Raw genomic sequence first — 17,437 nt, 5'->3', positions numbered from 1 at the left:
GTGTGTGTATATATACATATTTCTGTTTAAAGTACACGTGTATATCCATACAAACGCACATGTGAAAACTAGGATATATCCCCCCCAAAAAAATGTTTAAAAGCTCATCTTTGAAAAGTAGGGTTGTAAGTCGTTTTTATTTTTCTCCTTATATGCATCATCTTCTGGATTTCTAAAATGAACATGTATTATTCTTATAATAAGAAAAAGCTGGTATATGCATATATGATAGAAGTACAAAAAAAAAAGTAAGAACTCTAAAGAGCAGCATGCAGATGGATAGCTGACATTTGACTAAATCCCATATCTTCTGACCATTACTTGAGTGATTTTTCTGTTACACAACTTTTCTTGTCTTTAATGAATAAATGACCCACATAGAAAAAGGAAAAAGATACACTGCCTTTGCAATTTATTAGGAATCTTGGAGCAAGAAGTGGAAAATGTCACAGAATTATCTGCCTTATTCTGAAGAATGCAGAATCTCCACCCTAAGTTAGAATGAATTTGCCTTGAGCATCAGACACAATAACCATTTAAACCTGAGTTAAACTGCACCTCAACTATCCCTATATTTTTAGATATTGTACATTTCATCCTCCAGGGGATTTAACATTACCACAACAAATCAAATCACTGCGAAGCTCATCAAACTTCCTGGACTTGGTTGTTCTCCAACATCCAGCTGCATATATACAGAATCTCTTCTGTCAGCAACACACCCGGGGGATCCTGCACTGAGCCAAGCCCTAAAGGAAGCCCACAGATACACAGCGAAAGGAGAGTGCACCCCCAAAGGGAGTCTACCTTCCTTCTCCCTTCCCAGTGACAAGGCACTACTCATTTGCAGGACACAGCTGCTCCTCTAGGCAGAGTCAGCATCCTGCTGGTCACAGGTGCTGTTCTGACATATCAAATGACACCACTGTCATGTTCAGGAAAACAGTCTCTGCCTATCACTCACAGTTAGCGCATCAGATACCAACATCCCTAGGTTGAACTGCAGCTTAGCCACTTATGAACTGTATGACTGTGAGCTTCAGTTTCCTCAACTATACACAATCTCATCAATGTCAAAAGTTATACAGAATCTAAGAGAATGTAAATTCCTCCATCATCACAGACTCCCACTGCTAAGATCACTGAGCACCTACAATGAGCTCTAAACCTGGCCAACTGTCAACATTTGCAGTGCAGAACTGGCCAACATGGAAGACAGTACATAGAGCAGGAACAAAAGCAGCCCAGCCTTACAGAGCAACAACCCTGCTTTGGCCTCTGCCAGCACTTGCTGGACTACCTGTGCACTTAAGGTCTCTTCCGCATTTTTCTAGCATCTCTCTCCAAAACAAACATTCTCTCAAACAGAATAGATACTCTGATTTGTGGAGTAAATAAATCCGTATAAAGTCCAGCATCTAATGCAAATCTGGGCCACGGGTTACCTATTACAGAGGTCAGGGAGAGGCAGTCAACTTTAACTTCAGGTCAGGCTCCTATCACGTGGAGTACAATGTTTATATCTCTACTGCTAGTAGTTCAGTAGTTGGCAGATTTTTTTAAGATCCCCTGTAACAGCCTAACCAAAGGTTTGTGGCCTGAGTTCACCCAAGTCTCTGGGACAACTGCATCTCACAAGAGTGGTTTTTCATCCTCTATTCCGAATAATACTCCTTGGTATTTATTTTCATTTCAGAGAAGCTGGGTTGTTGCTGATTCTATCACCAACTCTGTGCACCACCTTCCTTTGGGAAAAAAAATTAATATAAAACCAAAATACCGCAAAAGTAGTAAACAATGTTTCCTTTTTTTTTTTTTTTTTTTTTTTAAGAAATCATTGATTTTTCAAGAATGTGTTCCTTTGAGAGTGATACCTCAATTTCAGGATATAGCTTATATCATGGCTTTGGTTAACCTTATAGCATGAATCTGGAAACAAAGGTCAATGATTTCATCTTAAAGTGCCAAAATGGGTCCTGCCTGGTCACTCATTCAGAGCATGCCAACCACAGTCCAATCATGCCCTATGTCCTCCAAGCCACCAGTACCTCTGTCACATGATCCCTTTCATTCCTCAGACTCCTCAGCCACCTGCTGTCCACCCTTGCCCTCCCCATCCTATTACTCTCCAACCACCTGCAGCAAGTCATCCCTGCCCCTTATTTCCAGTTTGCCCATCCCCTTATTAAATTCATATTGTTGGTATCTGATTTATATTCTTTAGTTTTCTGTAACATGGAATTAATTATTGTGAGAGCAAGGAAACTGACATTTAAAGAAACCCAACAAGAACCCAACTTTTAACCAAAATACCACCAACCCTTGCTCTACACACCAACCCTTCAGTTGTAAGTGGGCACTGGGAAGAGCGCTTTCAACTATATTTCAACACACTAAAAAACTACATTTGTTTGATGTTTATATTTCTTTGAATATATGACTGAAAAAGTTAATGATTACAACTCATCATAAAGCAGTGACAACAGGGAACAAAATCACTCAAGCAAATAAAAGTCACTCAGTAAAAGAAAAAGAGTACAAGTTGGCCTTCCATCCTGATTACTCAGTCACATAGACACCAGATATTTCCTGAATTTATCCTCTACTTCATCAGGACATTTTCCTCTATTGTTAAAAAGGAAGTTGAAAAGGGACATATAAAATGCATTTTAGATTGCACAAAAGAAGGCAATAAACTCAAATATGTACTGCATTTTCATCTGTTTGACAAAATGAATTAAGCACCTACTATGTTAAATCTGCAAATGAATATTGATGGTTTCTGCCCTGAAGGAACTCACAGTTTAGAAAAGGAGATTCTAAAACAAATAAAAGTAACATAGCTAAGGTTTGGGCAAGATGTTCAGGAGGTAATTATCCCTGAAGGGAAGAGGAGGTAGAAACAACATCAGGACAGGTCTATAGAGAAAGCAGTGTTTAATTCTGATGTTGAAGGTCCTAGTAGGTCCAAAGTGCCTATGAGCAAAGAAGCAATGGTATGAGTGAACACAGCATTTTCAAGAACAAAGGGTGTGGTATGTGGGATGATTAAAGCTAAGAGTAGTCATAAGTGAGGAGGAGATGAGAATGAACAACTGCTGGATATCTCATATGGGTGGGGTGGGGCAACTGCTGGATATCTCATATGATCCATATGAGAATTCAAAGCAATTTGGACTTTGACCAGTAGGTAACAGATTGCCAAGGGAGGCTTTCACACCTATTCGTTGGCTACAGACTAGTGATGAGGATTGTTATAGTCAAGTTATATGCTCTACTAATCTTCACAACATTCCTGGTAGGAATGGATAGAATCACATTTGAATTGATGTCCCATTCTCTGAAGTAATGCTGGGAGATTAACCAGAAGAACATGAATCTGGGAGCAAAAAAACCAGGAGTCTAGACATAAACATGCAGATACAAACTCCCAAGGGTCCTAAGACAATGATAGTGACAGTGGAGGAGTGAAAGTAGAGTACAAATGCCATTTGGAGGGAAGATTGCTCAAACAGCTGCCCCCAAACCAGCAGTTCTTTGCTTATGCCAAAAAGAAATCCTTTCTCCCAAGGTTACCTACTCTCCTGGCTGAGAAAAGGTCCTAGGTGCTACTAGCCACCCAAGAGCAGTCCCCCAAAGAGTCCTTTATCCTATATTTGGCCACCAGTCTTCAGGAGATCACCTTAAGCTATTGATACTCTGAGAGAGCTTCTGCTCAACTCTGGCCATCATGTCAACCAGAGTTGCCTGCCACATGGTCCCCACTCAGACCCTCCCAAGATATCACAGCTTCCTCAAAAATCCTCTTTAAATGGGTTCACCAGAAGCCCAATCTGTCCCATTCTTAATCTTGCCACCTTTCCCTTCTTCCCTTTTCACTCTCTCAAACTCAAAATTCATGCCTAGCAAATTCAATTACCTTATGTTCTCTCCATCTTCCTTTTGGCAGGATGAGAAAGGTAAGAGCCTGAATTTTGAAAGCTGAATCCTAATAACACTGTTTGCCCACCATCCCTTCAAGGGAATGGTATCTTTATTCTCACTTTTAAGTCTAAGTCAGTCCGTGTAAATAAAGATGCTGTAACAACAACTAAAATATCAAATCATCTGACCAATTCATAACTAGCCTCTTTCTTGAAAGTTCCTATGATCAGTTGATTAGAGTTAATGTCTAGCTCCAAAAAGGACTCCAAGGATTCTGCTCCTATGAGTTCCCCTTTCATTTGAGTTGTGAAATACTTTTAGTAACAACCCTGTTCCTATCTCCAAACTCCCCCAAACTGGAGATGGATTAAGTTTCTCTCCAGTTCACTTTTCAATTTTTCCTCTAACCTCTCTCAAAAATCTCACCCATTTTGAAGTTCATGCCATTAGACTTTACCACCCATTACCCCTTTTTGTTGTCATCTACCCATCTGCTACTAGGTGTTCCCTCATTCACTGATGATATTAACACCTATTTCCCTTTCCAGTCTCATCTCTGACTTCATTCTTGCTATCTTCTATATCTACAGGGAGGCTTCAATTCCTCAACCTTCTCAGCTCCTATGAACTATTCCTGAACCCTACTCAATCACCTACTGTCATTATCATAATCTGATTTGGGCATTATGATTGTTTTTAACAGCTTGAGAATTCAGCTTCAAGCACCCCATGCGATGAGTACCACCTTCTCTTCTTTTCAATTCATCCACTCTACTCTGGTATTTCCATTAATCCATCTTGGATTATCTGGCTCTTCAATCCATTCCTTACTATTTGTTTCACTCTCAGTTACGTCCATCTTGGACAGCGTAGGTAAAGATCTGGCACTGTAATCTCTAATCTCTCCCTTATGAGTACTTTTAATGCCCTTCCTCCTCTCTTCCTGTTTCTCTCTTGCTTGGAAGTTCCCCAAACTGGTTAAGTCAACTATCACCTTCTCCACACCTTCAACCAAACAGCTGAAAAAACCACCATGAGAAAAACAGACAACTACAACTGGACTCAAGTCAAACTCCTGGCTGCAAATCTTTAATGGGAAATCCTTATTGACCAGCAAATTCTTCTTCCCAAACCTGTTTCACCTCTCCACATTTCAACATCAACCTATTTCACCAGGAAAACAGAAGAAATCAGGTAAAAATTCCCAATTTCCCACCACCCAAACCACATCGTATCATTCCTGTACCCATTCTCTCTGAAGTCCTTCCTATTATTAAAAATAAAAGTCACTGTTCCTAATAAGAACTGATCCCTCCGTTTGTGCCCTGGATCTCCTCCCTTTCTGGTTTTTTATGAATTTTACTCCTAATAATATCCATCACTTACTCCTGTTTCTCATCTTAATCATTCTGTCAGCCCAGAAATTCATTCAAAAATCCTCTGGTTCTAACAAACACTCCCTTGACCAATATCCCCACCCAAGAATTATTCCATTTCTCTGCTTCCCTTCACCACAAAACTTCTTGAAAGAGTTGTAAATACTGTCTTCACTTTCACAACTTACTCCAATAACTTTTGTTCCAGCCTGCCACTCAAAACTATATGTCAGAGCTGGGACTGTAGCTCAGTGGTACAGCAACTGCCTACCACAGGTGAGGCACTGGGTTTGATCCTCAGCACCACAAAAAAATAAATAAATAAATAAATAAATAAATATTCTTTAAAAAAAAAAAAAACTATATGTCAGATTGCCCAAATCACAAATGACCTCATTTCACCAAATGCAATCTGCATCACTGACACAGTAGAACCATCTCCTTTTTAAAACATTCTGAACTATTGGCTTCAGAGACATCACCTCTCCTGTTTTTCTTCCTACCCACTGGCCACTGCTCCTTCTTCAATATATAATATTTGCTCCAATGGTCCCCTTTTCTACACATCCTCTATAGGAAACTCTCTCCAGTATCAAATTCAACCTACATGAAAATAACTTCTGTGTAACCTCAACTAAAATCCCTCTCACAATTTCCAAACTGAATTCATCCAATTGTATAACATCTTCAAAAAATTATCTAATAAGCACCTGAAACTTAACACTGCCAAAACATAACACTTTCTCTTATTAAGTCTGCTTCTCTCCCAATTCTCCCTTTCTCAGTAATTGACTCAATTGCTCAAGTAAAAACTAAAAGCCTTTATCTTGATTCTTCTTACCTCCCTCCAAATTATTATTTATTTATATGATGAAGGGGGTACCAAGGATGAAACCCAGGGGTGCTTAACAACTTAGCCACATCCCCAGCCCTTTTTCATTTTTTTTTTTGAGACAGGGTCTCATTAAGTTGCTTAGGGTCTCACTAAATTGCTGAGGATGGCTTCAAACTTGCAATCCTCCTGCCTTAGCCTCTGGAGCTGCTAGGATTAGAGGCATGTGCCACAGCATCTGGCCCTCCAAATTATTAATCTATCAGTAGGCTCAGTCACATAACTCTATCTCAAAAGCATATCCTAAATGTATCCACTTCTTTCTGTTTTAACACAATGCCTGCCCATACAATAATTACTTTCAGTTGGGCAAGTAATATAGACCCTGAAGTTCTGTTTCTAATCTTTTACCCCCACCTCCAATAATCCTGTCCATTTTTAGCAGCAATAGCAGTCTTTGATAGCATGCATTTTCAATGGGAGCAATGTCACCCATTGGTTCTTGGCAGATAAAATATTATTATGTATTATAATAGCATCTGGTCCTTCATAGTTCAAATCTACGCAACAACAACAAAAAAACTTATTTAGCAGTATTTAAGGAATACTATAAAATTAAGGAAAAAACACCTCAAGCTTTGAATTAACTTATTTTAATCCTCCTCTTAAGTAAAATAAAAAATTTAAGAGACACTATTTTATAGCAAAACCACATCAGTTGACTCACCTGCACATGATCCTCCAAAGATTTCTGTCACCCAAAAATAATATCCAAACATCTTACATTGAATCACAAAGCCATACAGAACCTTGTCCTTGCTTACCTTTTAGTATTTTCTTGAACACTGTGTTAAATTCAATAATTGCACCCAAAAGATATCCACATCCTAATCACCAGAACCTGTGAACATTATCTTATTTAGACAAAAACAAAAGTACTTTGCAAACATGATTACATTAAAGATCTTGAGATGCAGGGATTATATTTCATTACTAAGTGGACCCTGTATGCAATAACTTGATATCTTTTACGAGGGAGGTAGATGGTGACTTGAAAAACAGAAAAGGGAAGAACTTTGACCATAGAGGAGGAGATGGAGTGATGCAGCCACAAGCTTACAAGTGTCAGAAGCCACCAGAGCTGGAAGAGGTGAGGAATTCTCCCTAGAGCCTCAGGCAAGAGCTCAGTAACACTTAGATTCGGCACAGTAAAAGTGACTTCCGATTTCTGGCCTCCTGAAACATGAGAAAATAAATTTCTGTTGATTTAAGCCACCAAGTTTGTGGTAATTTGCAACAGCAACCACAGGAAATAGACTTCACTCCATCCACCAAGTTCAAGGTTTATTTGCCCGGATTTCATATGTCTCCTATGTCTCTCTTTTATTTAATCACAAGTATTTCTTTTCCCTCCAGTAGAATCCAAACTCTAATCAGATCAGAACTGTTTTGTAAACCACTGGTCTTGATTTGTGGGGAAATGACCAGCATATATTAGGTAATTGATAAACTTAACAAATTAATGTATGATGTAGGTGGTGAGAGAAAAAACTACCATGCTCTTCAATGAGAAGAGAAACAGCATGGAGTGTAAGGAGGAAAAATGATAATGTCCAGTCAAGACTGTGGGACATCCAAGTGAGAATGTTCACTGACTCTGAGTTCAGAGATCTCTAAATCTGTTGGGGATGTAGATTTGGGAAATCACCAGAGCCAGGGATATAGAGAGACCTGGTGTAGAATCATCAAGTACCCAGAGAAAGAACCTGCAAATAGCCATAAGAAGCACACATTAATTTTAAGACTATGCATTTAGAAAGTGGATATGCTTCTCGCCTTCAACTAGCTGGATATAGTTGAACACAGAGCCCTGAGGAGCACCTAAGTCACAAAATAGAAGGATGCAGGGTAACCCAATCATTAAGACAGGAAAGCCACCCACCAATCAACTATGGCATAAGCAAGAATAAATTTGTATTTAAGCTTGAATCTAGTCTTTCCTGTTAAAAGTTTAGTCTGAACTAACCACTAATAGTATCTTCTGATAAATGCACAGGAGGAAAGAAGGCTCAAAGAAAATGTTCCCAAGTTTGGGGAAAGTATGGCAAGAAATGAAAAAGCTCCTATGTAAAAACAAGTAAAAGAACTTCCTCATGGGTGAAGGTGGAGAACATGAATTTGTATGGACCTACAATCTGCATGATTGCTTTCGTTTTCCCGGTTTCATTCACAAACCCAGAAGAGGAAAAAGAAGATTGATACCAAGTTGCAGGTTGTTTCCACCTCCATTAAGACTAAGAAGCTTTTACCAGTGTCAAGAGTTCCTAGAAGTCAAATCAAAAGGATTATTATTTTAGGCAAGCAAGCTATGCTGTGCATTCAGTTGTTTCAAAAACTTCAGCATTATCCATGGTGAAGAATTAGGAAGTATTTAAAAGTTAAATTGTTCATTGAGTTGAGCAACAGAATCCAAAGTAGCAAAAATCAGGAAATACATAATATATATGGGAATAGAATTATCTTTTCATTTTGTTATTTATTTACACAATTTTTAAGAAGTTTCTGTCATAACATAAAATAGCTTTGTGACTTTGAGTGAGTCATGTAACTTCTCTGGACCACCATTTGCTCATCGATATGACAGGGTTCATTGTTGATAAATAAAATAATGTACAATAATGAAATAATGCAAAGTGCTCAGTATAGTGCCCAGAAAATGGCAATTGGTCCATAGTACTTATTTTTATTATTATTATTATTATTAATAATAATAATAAAAAGATACTGTTGGATTAAATCTTTAAGTTTCTTCTTTTTTAAAATTCTATGAATCAGTATTTTTTTAGATAAGTATCCCAGCTACTTAATGGCAAGGTAGGATGGGAAAATAGGTTAATATTAGTAAACATAATTTGTTTTAAAAAGTAAAAGTATACTTGTTATAATGGGTCCTATGAACATAAGGAGGCAGATGTAAGGAACACAGCATTCTTTGGGTGTGTATGCCACATCTGGAAAGGCTGAGAGAAAGGAACCCCAAACTCCAGGAAAAGAGGAGAGTCAGACCAGGGTTCAGAGGTGAACAGAACCCACTAGCCAAGACGAGCTTCCTCTTAGGAAAGATCAGAGTAAAACACTCCATGTTTTTCATGGATTTCAAATTCATTCAGTTCAGTCATTTCATTTTATAGAAGAGGAAACTGGAAGGTATAAAGACACCAAAGTCACACTGAAGTGCCTATAATGTGACTTCAGGAAGGCTCAGAAGTAAATGCTGCTCCCCAAAGTCTCCTTCAATCTGGCCTATGGTGAATGGTTGCCAAAGTTTTGTTTCCTTAGAATCCAGAGACCTTTGTTTGAGTAGGGTGATAAGAGAATTTATCGATCATCTTATTATAAATTAATTATCCAGATCCCTTCTTAACAGATTAGATTGGTTGGTATGTGGAGGAAATGGGAGAAATTGAGACGAGTAGTGAGCCCAAAGAGCCCCAACAGAAATGAAAACCAAGGAGACTCCTCTACCTTTCTTCTGGGATTGCTTTTATAACTTTGCTTCACCTGCAGTAATTTCCTTTCCTCTTCCCAAAAGCTTTTAAATATTAAAACTGCCAAATGCATAGGGATAAAATGAAGGCCAAAAAATTAAAAAAAAAAACTTAACAGTCCAGTTTCTAACTAATTATCTTCAAATACATCTATTACGTGTTATCTGTGGGACAATCACAACCAACACATGCCTATCACTAATTTCTTGAAAAATTAAGGAATGTTTAAATTAGCATAGAATCATACATTCATCAACTATTTGCTAGGTATATCTCATGTGCAAGGAGCTTGGGTTAGACACAAGGTTTGTAAAAAAGTATAGAATACCCTCTATGCTCTACGGATTTTTCACAGAGAGGAAATGATGCATGTTTTTAAGTAATTACAGTACAAAGGAGTACACAAGGGACATGTGAATGGTATCAAAAGAGTAGTTGAAGGGAGTGTACAAAACAATTCTGACCCCAGCTGGGAGGAAAAATCTCATGAAATTAGAAGGTAGGGTCAGGCCTTCAAAAAGCAAAGTAGAAGGAAGAACATTAGCATGGGGGAGCAGTAGAAATAAGGCAGATTAGGGAAGTCCAATTAGTCCTATTTGGTTGGATGCTAGAGAAGATAAGGGCTGAACCCTGAGGCATAGAGAAGTCCTTGAATTGCAAAACATATACTTGGAACTAGATTTCACAGGGCAGAATGGCCCCCAGAAGGGTGCAGCAGAGAAGGATCAAAGCAGCTTTGACATTAACACAATGAAACAAAACATCCTCTCTTTATTAAGGTTAAATCAAAGGGAAACAACTTTTAGGAAGCTAGTACTCTGAAGTGTATTGTTTTCATCACTTTTGAAAAACATTTATAAGCTTGTATTGTATTGAAGTTATATAATGACATAAAATCACGACCAAAATTTTTCCAAAAATGGTCACCTTAAACATAAACTTCTTCCTTATAATACGTACAGAAACATCTAAAGTTTTTACCTGGCCTTAGTGGTCACCAGCAGACACAGATAATAAAACGTTCTTAGCAAGTCACTCTGCCATCACCAAGTCATCCCCTTCCATTCCAATTGACATTAGCAGCTTCTAAAAATCTTATTTTCAGAAAATGGTTTATCTGTTAAGGTCTGTGGGATTTTCTTTCCCTCTATATTAAAACCTTTCATAGAAAAATAAAGTGCAAAATCAAATATGAGATTTTACAAAAACCATATCGCTACTTAAAGAATATAAAATTTGAAAAATCTAAATTAAATGGTCATTGTTCAAAAAGTATCCATATTGCAACAGTATTTCACTATTTAAAAGGAAAGTACATCACATGATTTCATTTTGCCTGATATAATTTAAAAGATGCTCCCAAATTATACTAATACATATATAAAACTGTTCATACATATATTTTTAAAACATATACCTATGTTCACAACACTTCTGAAGTCAAATGTGTGGATTTTCCACACCAAATAATTCTCCAATTCTCTGAGTATACCAACTTAGTGCCCTGTGATTTAATTCAATTTTGATATCAACTGCTCAAGTGAGGGTTGAACACCCCATTAAGGACTCAGACCCACAAATATGCTCCCCTATTCTTCCCTACCTGCCGATTTCAGACAGCAGTCACAGGTCTTGAATCCCCAGTTTATCCTTAGTTTTGTTCAACTTGCCGATAAGTTAAGGGCTTCCACAACCTTCTCAGGTTCAATTATTTCCCATAACAGCTCACAGAACTCAGGGAGTTTCTTATCTTTACAGATTATTTTAAAGGATAGTATAAAGGAGAGAAATAAGCAGTCAGAAAGGTACACAGTGTAAGAACAGGGGCAGTGGAGAGGTGCTTCATGCCCTCTCTAAACATAACATCCTCCCAGCACCTCCATGCATTCACAAACCTGCAAGCTTTCCACATCACTAATTTAGGATTTGGTGAAGGTTCCTTTATGTACACATGATCAAAAATCGGCAATTTGCAATTAGCTCAGTCTCTCCAGCATCTTTCCCCTTCCCAGAAGTCAAGGGTAGGACTGGAAATTTCAACTCCTAATCTCATCACTGGTGCCTTGAGGAACCAGCTCCCACCCTGAAGCTATCTCTGAGCTCAAGAGAGTCACCTATAATCTCATCAACATGCAAAAGGACTCTGTATCACTCCAGAAATTCCAAGAGTCTTGGAAGTTCTTGTGTCAGGAACAGAATGAGGATATATTTCTAATGATAACACAGTATGTGACAAAAAATTTTTAGTTGAGGAGGAGACATCTTCTATTAAATTATCCTTCCATGGGACTGGGGGTATAGCTCAGTTTGTAGAGTGCTTGCCTGTCAAGCACAGAGAGCCCTGGATTCAATTCCCAGCACTGGAAAAAAAAAAAAAATTATTCTTCCCATTAATTTTGATGAACTAATAGAACCAAACCATGGTTTACTGCACAAATGAGAACTCTGATTTTGTAAGAACAATAACAAATTCTCAATCAAAAAAAAAAGGGGGGGGGGACAAGAGCACAGATGATATATATGACCAAAGAACCAATAAGAACTTCCAACAAAAGATGAAAATCCTGGAAAACAAAACAAAACAAAATAAAACTGTGGTCATATTCAGGACACAAATTAGAATTCTGGACAAATGCTGACCACAATCATTATCTAAACATCCCCAGGTATTCAAATAATCAGTACTACTGAATACTCGGCTATTCAAATAATCATCTACTGCCTGCAAAAATGCTTCTTTTTTCTTTAGTGATTTCAAGATCAATTTCTGGTCATATATTACAGGAAGAGGTCTACTCTACAATTGTTAGAGATTTCCTGGCTTGCAGCCACCTTGGTCCTTCTCTTTCTCACTTGCAGTTGAATCTGATCATCTCTCCTTCACACATTTTTTACTCATCTTGTCAAACTCTAAAACAAAGAAATTTAAAGCATATTCTTCATCAGTTTCTTCTTCCCCTACTTCCACTATTTCTCTTATCTCAAAGGTGATGAGATATGATGGAATTATCTAAGTATTTTGATGAGCAACTAAACCCTACTTTGATAATGCCTTCTTAGTTTTGTTCAACTCAGTCCTTACCCATCTCCCCAAATAACAATCCTGAAAGTAGCTATTTGTGGGGTGGGAGGATCCCAACTCTGATATTAGAGAGTAATTTCCCCCAATACTTCATATGAAAAAATTTCCAATTGTCACAACTGGATAGAGTAAAATGCAGGCCACCTGACACATTTTTAAGTAAGTATGTTAAAAGTGACAAGAATAAAGTGCTATAATATATCACTAATCATCCTGAGCTTAAAACATCAGAGATAAAGTGAAAAATATTCATGCACATATGGAATTTTACTGAAAATTTCTCCTATAATTTTTCCACAGAAAGAGTTTTTGACAGCACATGACTACATTGGTTTTCTAATACACCAAAGTACAAAATAACAGACATTTCTTGCTATAGTCTTCAGGCAACTCTAGGTCTCTCTGTTGTTGACATGCTATTCTCTTCAACATGAAGCTGACTCCTACTAGTTGAGCCTATGTTAACCTCTCCCTTCTTTAACCCCAATAGTTAAAGCCAATATTCTGCCACTAGGTATATGACTAAGCAAGACCTCTGTGGGTCCCAACTATTTTACAGCCACAGTGATATGACTAAGGTATCCATTGTGAGAAATCCCTCATTATGTGACCTCATCATTATGGGAACATCATAGAGGATATTACACAAACTAAGATAACTTCACCCTCACTAGGTGATATAATCTTTTGGGCCATCATGTATGTGGTCCATTTTTGACCAAAGCAAAGATGTGTAGCATATGACTATATGTGTTCTGCATTATTAAACTCTAAGCTTCTCAAAAAGAGCATAACTATACTTTTTTATCTAGTATTTATTCATCTATGAAGAAAGAGTACAGAATACTTCTCTTAAGAAGACAAGTGTAACATAAACATGATATGTAGTGCTTTTCTGAAGCATTGTTTCTGTACTTAGGACAATCCCATGAGTCCAGGTATTGACAAGTAGAATCAAGTTTTGGAAAATATACCTGAAAGCATCAACATATTTCCAAAATAAAAAGAATAATGATCTCAAAATTGCTTCCCTTCTTTAAAAACCAAAGCTGCCCCTGGATAATTCATGGACAACACACAAGAACTGAATTGTCAGGCTAACTATATTCTTTTGACCATTTTTTTTTCCCTTTGGCAAGCTGAGGATCAAATTTTCCTTTTTTAATATAAAAATAAAACATAAGGGGGAAAGCAGTTTACTGCTAATATTTTGAAGTCTACTACCTGCCTGATACATCGCTAACAATTTTACATGTGTTATATATTATTATCCCTATTTTGCAAATGACACAATTGAGGCTTAGTGAATTTAATTAGGTCGCCTAAGGCCAAAGTCTTTGGTTTTTTAGACTCAGTTAGTTTGTTCCAGTTTAGTCATTGGGGAAATATTTATTAAGTGCTTATTACAAGATAGTCACCACAATAAACAGAGTTGTGCAAGTGAGCAAGACAGACCAAGCCCTCCTCTCATAAAACTTTCATTCTGGAGATGAAAGAAAACAACCAAATGGATAATATCAAGAGTTATCACAGTTTGCCAATGTAACCTATGCACAATGATAATCAAATACTTTTAAAAGCAATAAATGAGATTAAACAATTCCAAAACCTAAATGGGGGAGGATTAAACCCACTGATGATTGGTATCTTTATGACCCTCTTTTAATTATGGACCAGTCAAGCAACTGTATCTTTTAATAAATCAAAAGCAGGGAAAAGAAAGCAGAGCTTCAATACTGCTTGGTGTAACTATAATGCACCAATAAAATTTTTTTGTAAAAAAACATTTTATTTGGTCTTTTTAAAATTTTTCTTTATAAAATAAAGTGACATAGCTATTAAAGGGCAGAGCTCTAACAACACCAATTCTCAAAACCAAACTCTCATCCTTATTTATTTATTATTCAGTAAGGTATTGCTACATTATTTTGAAGACTTGAATTGTTAAAATCAAGGAAGTATTATAACTTGACATAATGTTCCTGTGAGTAACACCAGGCAGTTTCAAGATCCAGATCACAAGGTTCAGCAGGCTGCACATGGTATCCCTTGGGCAATGACATTCAGTTCTTATATGATGACCATCAAGAAAGAACTGCAGGACTTAGAGACTTGGAATAGTCAGTAGTTAGAACAAAGTGCTTGGTCCCAGTATAACTGTTATCATTACCCTCCATACTCTTAAAACAGAAACATCATCTCTCTTAAATTTGGGATATATGCAAAATATTAACAAGTTTAAGCAATAAAAACTCAGTGTGACTTACCAACTTCCCTCACCTATTTATACAAGTTGACTACATTAGCTGTTGGCTATTTCTATAGCTGCCTCCTATGATATTTATAATGTGTAATTTGGGTTGTCCCTGTCACTGAGACTTGGTGAGAACGTGTGTTTGTAAATTACTCTAGGAACTCTTGAGGAAGGCAGTTCCCAGAGTGAATGTTCTCTGAACAAGGTGGAAGACAGTCTAGAGACCATCTGGAGAAGCAGCACTTCATTCACCCAGATGCACCTTCTTGCCAAAACACTTTGCAAATCTATTTTTGCTGGTACAAGTTACTACATGGGGAGTGGAGACTGTTTTAAGTTCATCAGTGTACACCTTCCGTTTCCTCTGAGGACGGTCACACCCCAGCAGCTGAGTTTCTCAAAAGAGCTTCTGTCCCCTTCCAGAATGGTTCCCACCCTTGCCTCAGAAAAAAAGTAACAATCTTCATCAGACGAGCCACACTCACAAGCTAAAAGTTTGCATATATTTTCACTGTGATACAAAACCTCGCCCAAAAGCCCTGCCACTTTTCTAAGTGTGTTACAAATGTATTAAATCCTAGTCCCCTCCAAATTGTAAACAGCTAAACCCCCAAATAAGAACGAGTCTTCCGTTGGTGGAGAGAAATTCTAAATCTTCCTCCAGTTTCCCGCCACCACCACTTACCGCAACACCCGAGCCCCACAAGAATCGCCCGGGTCAGAAAGGGCCCACTCCCCGCTAGAACCCCGGGCAGCAGGCGGGGATCGCCCAGGAAACACACCTGAGAGGAATCCTCACGCTCGAGGGGACACGGGCAGGAGCACCCAGTTCCTCCAGCCAGTGCAGTCAGCCTCCCCCCCAGGATCCGAGGCTCGGCCCCGTGCTCGCAGCGAGGCGCGCAGGGATGTCACTCGGGTCAGGCTGGGCGAGTGTAACCCGACGCGCCCTGCCGCCGCCCCCGCCTCCCGGGCGACTTCCTCCTCCCCCTCCCGCGCCGCCTCCCTCGCGCAGGGCTGACCCGGGCGGCGGGGCCGCGGCATCCAGGCGGGGACCTCGGGCCCGGGCTCCTCCGGCCCAGCAGGGAAACGCGGAAGTGGAGATGAGCACCCGGGCCGGGGTTGGGGGTGCGTAGTGAACTAGCGGGTGCCGAGCGAGCGAGGTCTCTCCTGCCCAGTGAGCACGGGGACACCGGGACACGGGTCCCGCCGGCTAGGACCGCGCCGCGGCGGACGCAAGGGCCCTCGCCCCGAGCTGCGGCTCCTGTTTTGCGCCTTGGCCGTGCCGAACTCCAGCCTCACCGGCCCGCCTTGCCAGCTGGCTGGCAAACGGGAAGAGCCAGGGCTGAGCTAGGCCGGGGAAGCCGGCGGAGGTGTCGGATTTCCTGTGCCCTCCCCGCGCGGGCCACCCATGCCATCTGCCCGGGAGAGGGGAGACACTCGTCTGCAGCTCTGCAGGCAGAGCTGGCTTACCTGCTTTCTCGTCGCCCGCCCCCAGATCTGGCTTCCCCTACTCCGCACCGCCCGGTAGGCAGGCTTCCCTGGGCCTAGAAACGCGTCTAGGAAGCGGGTGGACCCCTGGGACCCCACCGTCAGAGCCCAAAACCCTCACCCGAGCTGTCCCCAGCCGCGCGCACGGGAGGAGGGCCAGGCCTCCGGACCCCCTGCCTGAATGTCAGCGTGGGGACCCGCAGAGAAGACCAAGCCCAGTCACCAGGGGGTGGGATGCTGAGCACAGGCTCCTCCGGCCCAGCCTCGTACAGGTGGGGGGAGGAGGCAAGCCACCGCAGCTGAGCAGCAGGCTTCCCACTTTGAACCCTCCCAAACCGACCCTGCCCACTGAGCATGCCCAGCTCACTTGTTGGAACTTTGAGGAGTAGACATGCCCAAGGAGAGCGCAGATGGGGTTCTAATGGACCCCACCTCTTTTAAGACTTTTCCACGGAAGACCTCTGGGAGCTGTACTCTAATGTTTTTCAGGTGGCATTGGAAAGTACCCAGGGAATAGTCTGAAAGATCATCCGAACTGAGGCATCCAAATTGGTTTGAACACTCTCAGGGTTTTGTAGTGTTGCCTTTTAAATCAAATATTAATTAAGTCACTTATTTAAGATGCTTAAACACTGCAAATTCCTACAGTTGATCCACAGGAATGTGTTGATTCATTGAGTCCCTAACTCAGAAACTTCAGCAAACAACCATTCTCTATACAGTGGAACACTGGTTCTCAGCCTTAGACCTACATCAAAATTAAGGGACCAAAAATGATAAATGCCAGATTTCCATCCTTACACGCACTGGATGAGTCTGGAGGCAAGACCTCAAAATCCTTATAATTAAAAACTGTGGCCATCAAAAGTATAGCTTTGGGACACTTCAGCATCAGCATCATCTGAGAACTTGCTAGAAATGCAAATTCTCTGT

General features: G+C 39.9%; 1 protein-coding gene across 5 annotated transcripts in view; it reads right to left on the bottom strand.

Annotated features, from left to right (window-relative positions):
- The window catches only part of Gpd2 (glycerol-3-phosphate dehydrogenase 2), a 132,701-nt gene extending 115,948 nt beyond the window's left edge, over positions 1-16,753 (bottom strand). For 3 of the 5 annotated variants that reach the window (XM_047545442.1, XM_047545443.1, XM_047545439.1), the window contains exon 1: positions 15,799-15,949. The gene's annotated coding sequence lies outside the window, so the exon portion shown is untranslated. Of the gene's footprint in view, positions 1-15,798; positions 15,950-16,035; positions 16,307-16,625 lie in introns of those variants that run through there. The other 2 variants (XM_047545441.1, XM_047545440.1) reach the window with 2 other exon arrangements.
- Between the last annotated feature and the right edge of the window lie 684 nt (positions 16,754-17,437).

The sequence above is a fragment of the Sciurus carolinensis genome, chromosome 3 (genome assembly GCF_902686445.1).
Source record: "Sciurus carolinensis chromosome 3, mSciCar1.2, whole genome shotgun sequence".
Taxonomy (NCBI): domain Eukaryota; kingdom Metazoa; phylum Chordata; class Mammalia; order Rodentia; family Sciuridae; genus Sciurus; species Sciurus carolinensis.
This window is presented reverse-complemented; position numbering and strand designations above follow the sequence as displayed.